Source organism: Cydia amplana, chromosome 27 (assembly GCF_948474715.1).
Source record: "Cydia amplana chromosome 27, ilCydAmpl1.1, whole genome shotgun sequence".
In the NCBI taxonomy this organism is placed as follows: Eukaryota; Metazoa; Arthropoda; class Insecta; order Lepidoptera; family Tortricidae; genus Cydia; species Cydia amplana.
Window position 1 is genome coordinate 2,052,434 of NC_086095.1, and position 8,626 is coordinate 2,061,059.

At 40.2% G+C, this 8,626-nt stretch overlaps 1 protein-coding gene across 1 annotated transcript in view; it reads right to left on the minus strand.

Annotated features, from left to right (window-relative positions):
• Window positions 1-6,496, minus strand: part of LOC134660501 (probable multidrug resistance-associated protein lethal(2)03659) — a 76,045-nt gene extending 69,549 nt beyond the window's left edge. Inside the window, exon 1 of the mRNA XM_063516272.1 lies at window positions 6,258-6,496. The gene's annotated coding sequence lies outside the window, so the exon portion shown is untranslated. The remainder of the gene's footprint in view (window positions 1-6,257) is intronic.
• Window positions 6,497-8,626: the final 2,130 nt, after the last annotated feature.

Here is an 8,626-nt window from a genome sequence, read left to right on the forward strand (position 1 = left end):
TTGTATTTTTTTTTAATAAATCGTACAATGGACTTAAAATTGAAGATGCCGACGGTACAAAATTGCGGTAATAATTGGCTAGACCTAAGAAAGATTGTAGCTGAGCTACGTTTAAGGGTTTAGGCGCCTCTAAAATAGCCTTAACCTTATCCGGTGACTTCCTTACCCCGTGTTTATCTATGACGTGACCTAGATAAGCAACTTCGTCCTTGAAGAATTCGCACTTACTCATTTGTACAGTTAACTGTGCGTCTTCTAAACGCTGCAACACCGCGGTTAACCTTTCTTTATGTTGAGTTTCATTTGTGCCCGTAATTAAAATATCATCTAATAAAAAAATGATTCCATCTATTCCTGCAAGTACACACTCCATAGCGCGCTGGAATATAGCAGGTGCACACGCTAACCCAAAAACTAACCTGGTATATTTAAATAACCCCCGGTGTGTGTTAATACATGTCAGATGTTGCGATTTTTCCCCAAGGACGAATTGATTGTACGCCATAGATAAGTCTATCTTACTAAATTGGACGCCTCCGTGTAATTTAGATAACAAATCGTTAACCGAAGGCAAAGGATATTGATCTATTAATAACTGTTTATTAATAGTGACGGAGTAGTCGGCACATAACCTTATGCTACCGTCTTTCTTCAAAGCTGGTACTATCGGTGATGCATAGTCTGAGTGTTGAACGGGTTCTAAAATACCTAACCCAATTAACCTATCTAACTCTTTATCTATCTTTTCCTTTAAAGCATAAGGCACCTGTCTAGCTTTGAAGAAGATGGGCTTTGCGCCTGGTTTTAGGTGCAAATCGACGGTATACTTATTAAATTTCCCTAAATTTCCCGAGAAGACCTGTGGAAATTTTGAAGACAGTTCTTTAATAATGTCTTGGTCACGTAGGTGCGCGGGCGGCGCGGTTACGGCGCTCACGGCGTGCACGGCGCGGTTCGCCCGCGCCAGCTCCAAGTCAAATGCGCGAATAAAATTCCTGCCAAGTATCGGAGGGCCCCCTTTCCTAACCACATATATGGATATCAAATGGGTTTCACCGTTATACGAAATAGGCACAGTAATGACACCTGTCGTTATAATATCATGACCAGAGTAATTAAATAATTTTTTGCTTGTGTTCGACAATGGCAATTCTTTAAAATGAGAATTATAAAAACTTTCTGTTATAACGCTTACTGCTGCCCCACTGTCTATTTCGAACTCCAAAAACAGATCACCGACTTGTACCCGCTCCGTCATGGGCTTGCCCTTTACGCACCGAATGTTATAAAATTGCTTACCGTCGTCTCCTTCGTCCTCAAATCCTTCCTCCACGAATTTCACTGCGTCCTTGAACGTGCACATCTTACGTAAATGCCCTTTCCTATTACATTTTTTGCACTTATAGTTTTTGTAGCCGCATTGATTAGTCTTATGATTGGTAAACCCGCACACATTGCATTTCTCTTTTTTGGAGATGTTGAACACGGAGTCCGGGCCCGCTGCCGCCACGTCAGCGCCGGCGCCCGTTGCGCTCGCCCCCGGAGCCTGCGCGGCGGTGGCGCGGCGCGCGCACCGTACGCTCTCTGCCAAGTCGATAGCCTTGGCCAGGGTCAGATCCAGTTGATTCTGGGCGAACAGCTTATCCTTCTCGCGTCCCGCCGCCATGCCCATGATAAATTTATCCAGCAAGGCTTCTTCCAAATTCTTAAATCCACAATGTGCCGCCAATCCTCTAATCCTGGCTGCCCACTGAGTGTGACTTTCACCTGGCCGTTGCGTTGCCGAATAGAAGGTAGATTTCTCCGCGAACCCGAGTCGTTTTGGAGTGAAATGGTCGTCGAGGATTTTGATTATTGTTGCATACTCCAATTCTTCCACCTTACTTGGCAATGCCAGGTCACTAGCTAACTTAAACGACGATTCGCTTAATGCACTTAATAAGATTGCTCTTCGCTTGACCGCGGACTTATCGGTTTGCTCATCTATGTCGTTGGCAATAAACCATTGACTTAGCCGAGATTTGTAGCTGATCCAGTCCTGCGAAGTGTGGTCAAAGGTCGAAAGAACGCCAAACGTTGCTCCCGTGGCCATAATTATTTTTTAAACGCGAGTCCGAACGTCGCCACGTGTTAGATCTGCGCAGGGGGGTGCTACGGGAGGGTGCACGACCATCAAACAAGCGAGCTAGTTTAACACTGATTTATTCTAATGCATTACCGAACAGGTTAATACAAACACAGCGGCGCGCACTCACACATGCATAGTATACATATCTAACAACAACCAATAATGTACAGTCATTACATACCTAATCATCTTACATCTATTAACAAGCCTATACGCTGATAATTCATCTGAATTGAACAACTATACGAGTTTAGATAAGTCCAATAATTCTGATACCAGCATGTCAATGTTTCAGAGGGCGCTAAGGGCCGGTATAGACGGACTACAACCGACTGCAACTTGTAAGGGAACTGCACGCCAACTGCAACGTCGGCGTGCAGTTCCCACACAAGTTGCAGTCGGGATGCAGACCTAAGAGGGCGATAAGAATACTGACAGGACACTGTCACTGTGAGATGGTAATAATTTAATAATTTCAGCCTATATACATCCCACTGCTGGGCACAGGCCTCCTCTCATGCGCAAGAGGGCTTCGGCTATATATAGTCCCCACGCTAGCCCAATGCGGATTGGGGACTTCACATACACCTTTGAATTTCTTCGCAGATGTATGCAGGTTTCCTCACGATGTTTTCCTTCACCGAAAAGCTAGTCGTAAATATCAAATGACATTTCGTACATATTAAGTTCCGAAAAACTCATTGGTACGAGCCAAGATATGAACCCGCGACCTCTGGATTGAAAGTCGGACGTCGTATATGTAAGTATTGGCCTTTGAGATTAACTATCTTACAAAATGTTGACATACACAACACATACAGTCATCGACGAAATATGATGATATTTTATCTCAACAATGAAAGTGTCATGGCGGCCGATTTTTATTTAGTTTACGACTTACGATCTTTAAGGTTCCGTACCTCAAAATGAAAAAACGGAAGCCTTATAGGATCACTCGTGCGTCTGTTTGTCCGAACATCCCCACCCTATATATCTCCGAAACTACTGGCTCTAAAATTTTGAAAAAAATACACTAAATAGTTCTTTAAGTACCTATAGATATTTTTTTTTTTCGATTCCACTTCAATCTTGCAAGCTGTCTATCTTTGACATTTAGCTGGAGATTAAGTATTTTTAATAGTCGTGCGTGGTGCGATATCCTTTGATACGCCCATCAATTTCGTTAAATCTTATATTTATTTTATAAGATCTTGGGGTGCTCTTCTCTTCAGCCTTGTAAAAGTAGTGTTAGGTGGTTCCTTCATCAGGTTTCTTGCGAGTAAGTTTGGGTGTTTCTCCATTCGTTTGCGATATTTGTCTAAGGTGTCGGACACTTCTTGGTTTATTGTTTTGATTTTGAGATCTCGATGCAAATTCTCGTTTTTGATGTACCACGGGGCTTTAGTGATTATACGTAGTATTTTTGATTGGAAACGCTGTAGTATTCCTAGATTGGATTTTGAGGCTGTTCCCCACAGCTGGATCCCATAAGTCCATATTGGTTTTAGTATGCACTTGTAAAGTAGCAGTTTGTTGTTTAGGCTGAGTTGAGATTTGCGTTCTAAAAGCCAGTACATCTTTCGCAGCTGCTGTCCGAGGGCTTTTCGTTTTGTAAAGATGTGTCTCGTCCAAGTTAGTCTCCTGTCCAAGTAGATTCCTAGGTATCGAACGTGGTCTGATTGGGGTATACGTATGTTGTTAAGTTTTACTTCCGGGCACGTTTCACGTCTTAGCGTAAATGTTACTTGCACCGATTTTGTCTCATTCGCTTTAATTTTCCAGTCTTTAAGCCATTTCGATATATCGTCGAGACTGTTTTGAAGTTTTCCTGATGCATCGGCGGGAGTGTCGGCTACTGCTAATATAGCAGTGTCATCGGCGAAAGTTCCTGTTAGAACATTTTCGGCACTTGGGAGATCCGAGGTATATATGAGGTAGAGTAATGGGCCCATGACACTTCCTTGCGGCACACTGGCTTCTATCCCATGTAGGTTTGTCGTGCTACTGCCATAGCTTACATAAAAGTGTCGTTCGTTAAGGTACGAAGTGATAAATTGATAATAATTGATTGGAAGGTTTTTTAATATTTTGAATAAGAGTCCTTCATACCTATAGATGACAGGAAAACCTATTAGAAATGTGCAATCAAGCGTGAGTCAGACCTAATGTACGGAACCATTGGAACGCTAGTCCGACTCGCACTTGGCCGGTGTTTTTCTGTGTTGACCGCTAGAGTCATCGGCGGGACAGCAATAATATAATTATGCGCGTGCGATAGAGATAGGAAATGGCGAGTCAACGTACGTAATTCTTCGTACTTAGCATCCTTACTTTAGACGTCTGAATATTACTCTTAGACTAGTATAAATATAGACACATTATATTGTTTCACAACGGAAAACACACTGAAAAAACAAGGTCAAACGTATGTTTGCACCTGCAATGAATTTAAATTAGTACCTAACATCAGTACGGCTACCATCAGTTTGGCACTGACATAAACGCCGTCGAGAACGTAATTTACTTTCTATGCATCTCGCTCGTACTCGCATATTAGTGCAAACGAGATGTATAGAAAGTACATTACGTTCTCGATAGCGTAAATGTCAGTTTCGACACTGTCAGTGACTCATGGTACGGGCTCAGGCGAACTCATTACATTTGGTGACTTACACGAAAACGTCTGTTATTTACTCCATAATTTTGTATTTCATAGATTCATGGACTTGGCGTGTGTTTTTCAGAAACATCACTAGAAGCTACAGCTCTACAGATCTAGTGCATAATTATTGATTGCATAATGAATGTGTTAAATGTGACTGCAAACATTCAGGTACTTCCAGTTGATCTGAACACATGTGTTTGTCGCTTGGTAACGACACAACAATATTTCACTGCACATCCATGAGTCAAACTAAAATGTATTGTATATAAATACTCACATAGCAACGTACTTAGGTATGCTGCGCTGTCCTGACAGATAGTAAACCTTATTACAAAGGCGTAAGGTCCAATGATGGATAGTTATGAGTGTTGCAGTTTGTACAGGGACAAAGTACAAGTATGATCTGTTATTGCAACACCATTGTTCTCATGGAGACGAATCATACCAAGATAATGTAACACACTTGTTAACATAGTTCTTATTTCGTTGCAATAAAGTTGGATTTAATCAGGTAACTTAGTCAAATATGGTATGTATGTTGTATGTCCATACATACATATAATCACGCCTATTTCCTGGAGGGGTAGGCAGAGACCACAGATTTCCACTTGCTACGATCCTGACATACCTCCTCCGCTTCCGTTACTTTCATAACATTCCTCATACACGCTCGCCGGTTTAGGGTGCTCTTGACCTGGCCTTCCTTCAGGATTTTCCCGATCTGATCAGAGAAAGTCCGCCGAGGTATACCCCTTCCAACTCTATTTCTATTATACACTCTCTTTGTTAGTCTTCTTTCAATCATTCTTTCGTGTATTTATTTATTTTAAACGCATTTATTGCAAATAAAAAAGAGTATATAGGCGAATTTAGTGCCACTATACTTCGTTTTTTTTAGCATTAGAAATTTGGTAAACAATCTTGATGTGTCTTTTAATTGAAAAACACATTTTAAAAATAGGTTACGGTAAATATGTAACAATTATGAATATAATACGAACTTTTATAGTCTTCTGCTTTCATAAGTAATAGTTATTGATTTTTAAAGTTTTTTTCAATTAAAAGACATGTCAAAATCGCTTACCTTCTTTCAAGTTCTTTCTAATGCTAAAAAAAACGAACTATATAGTTAGAACTATAGTTACCCGAGTTTACGGTACTGAAAATAATTATGATGAAATATTTATTCAGTGACTAACAAACACATATTTCATAATATTATTTACCTCAGGTTCTCTAACACAGAATATATATTCGGAGAATACGTAATCAGTTATAAAACTTTTTTAAACACATTTTTTAAGAACTTATAAATTAAAAACTGTTTTACTTTCGTAATGTTTAAACACCATATGCACCACTATTGTGCTATATGCACAGTATGCACTAGATGGCAAGAATACTTACTACTTACTTCCTTAGGATTAAATAAATTAAATTGTCGGGTATTAAAAAAAAACTTACCCCAATCGGAAAAATATCGGATGTCAGCTGATCCCAAAAACACAATCAAACGATACACGTGGATCACAAAAACGATATATCACCAGCACTGCTTAACGGAAACTAGAACAGTTTATTTCAACACCAAAAATACAATAATCACGATGTAAATAAAATTATTTGTTGGAACAAAAGCGCACAGCCAAAGCAAAAGCAATTTTTCAAATAATGCCACTTGTCAGTGTCACTGTCAGTTCTAGAATGAAAGTTATGAGAATCATGAACGAATGATCGGATCGGAATGATATTGGTCGTCTAGCAGGTTTAGACTCGCGGCTCGGCTCGCGGCGCGTCTCGTGGCTCGCCTCGACACACTCGCGTTCGGCTTGTCATTTGGTTATAAACCTTATCCGTGCCGATAGTGTTTAAATTATATTAGCTCGACGAGCTTACGAGCCGCGAGACGAGCCACGAGACCACCGTTTACACTCACGTCTCTTGGCGCGGCTCGCGGCTCGGCTGGTGGCTCACGCGAGAATGTAAACGCTTTGTCGGATGAGTGAATGACTTGAACAAGGTCCGTTACGTTCGGAAACGTGTTAAAATTTTCATATTTTTGGTTGGCCAGACTGTGGCCAGCTTCTTTCGCGGTTTCGCGCACGAGTGTGGAGGGCCCTTTGGGTACAATTTTTTGTACGTTTTATTTTACCGCTCGGTCACTATGCTCGATTTATGTATGCGTTCTAGCAAACGTACTGGTTATATAGACTTCCTGGGGGACGCATTGATTCGTTAGAGGGAGCAAGTGATATTGCTATCTCATTCTACCGCATGGCTGCGTCCCTTGGAATGGGCGGCGCTGGCCCATTGTGACAGGGGCCTTAATATGTGCACTACGGAAACCTAAAAAGGCGGCAAATTTGAATAATTTAGGCTCGAAGCGAAGGATCGATCTCCCTACAAATGTTATAATTAGCGTCTTTTTTAGGGTCCCGTAGCCAAAGGGTAAAAACGGGACCCTATTACTAAGACTCCTCTGTCCGTCCGTCTGTCACCAGGCTGTATCTGATGAACCGTGATAGCTAGACAGTTGAAATTTTCACAGAATATGTATTTCTGTTGCCGCTATAACAACAAATACTAAAAAGTACGGAACCCTCGGTGGGCGAGTGCGACTCGCACTTGCCCACTTTTTTCTACTGACAATGTTGACTTGCCAAAGTATAAATTATGAATTGCTGCTCAGTCTGAAATATAAATAAAACGCCAAGTAATTTCATAATTTATTTACTAATTAAATGGTAGATATATAAAAATACGCATTCTTTCGCAAACTAATGTAGGTATAACTATTTATAAAGTCAATACATTTATTAGCACATGTACAACATACATATAATATAAATTAAATAATTTGGAATGTTTATACAATAATTATTTATATAAGAAGACTGATAAAAAGTTATTTTACTTAAATACCATTCTAAGTAACAAATGTAAATACTTTGAATGGTCAAAAACATTAATATTATTACAACATAGACTAGGAATCCTCTAGACGGAGTTTAGAGCAGTTATTTCATGAAACCGATGCTGCCAAAAATACTGGGGTGCGGGGGACGAGGTGAGCGAGTCCCGTGCCGTGATTGGTCCGTTCAAAGAGACAGACGTCACACAAAGACACTTTGACTCGAAGATGGAGTAAAACTACCGTATATAGTGGCAGAGGGGGTAGCGTTACTATGCTCAGTCTAGAGGATGTCTTGTGTGTGTTTTACAATCAATCAAATTTATAATGGCATGTTGTTCTTAACAATAAATAATGCCTAATGACAACCACATAATTAATAGACTAGTTTTCAAACGAAAAACGTTCCAAGATTGGACTTCTTATATATGGTCAATAGTTATTTGTTTTACAAGAGGGCAAAGTTGTTGTTTAACCGCTCGTGCTAATATTGATACCCGAGCAAGCGAAAGATTCCAAAATTGAACCACGAGCGTAGCGAGTGGTTCGAAAAAATGGAATCTTGAGCGTTGCGAGGGTTTCAAAGCACGAGGGTTAAACAAAATTTGCCCCCGAGTGAAACACGAAATTTTTCACCACACCGACCCGAAGAAAATATTAACTGTAAGGTATCAAACAAAAACAAACCGAATCAAATCCAAATGAATGTTATTAAATGTTTATCATTAAAAATCATCATTTAAAAGTCAATTCAAACAGCAAACATAAGAAAACAACTCAAAATTTGCATTTGATTACTTTGCCTCACATGTGAATAAAATGCAACTTTGCTATCGGTTTCCGAACAATCAAGAGAGCCTTTACCAGTTGGTGTGGTGAAAAGAGAATTAATTCACTTGTCTCTGATATGGTACAGGTACAG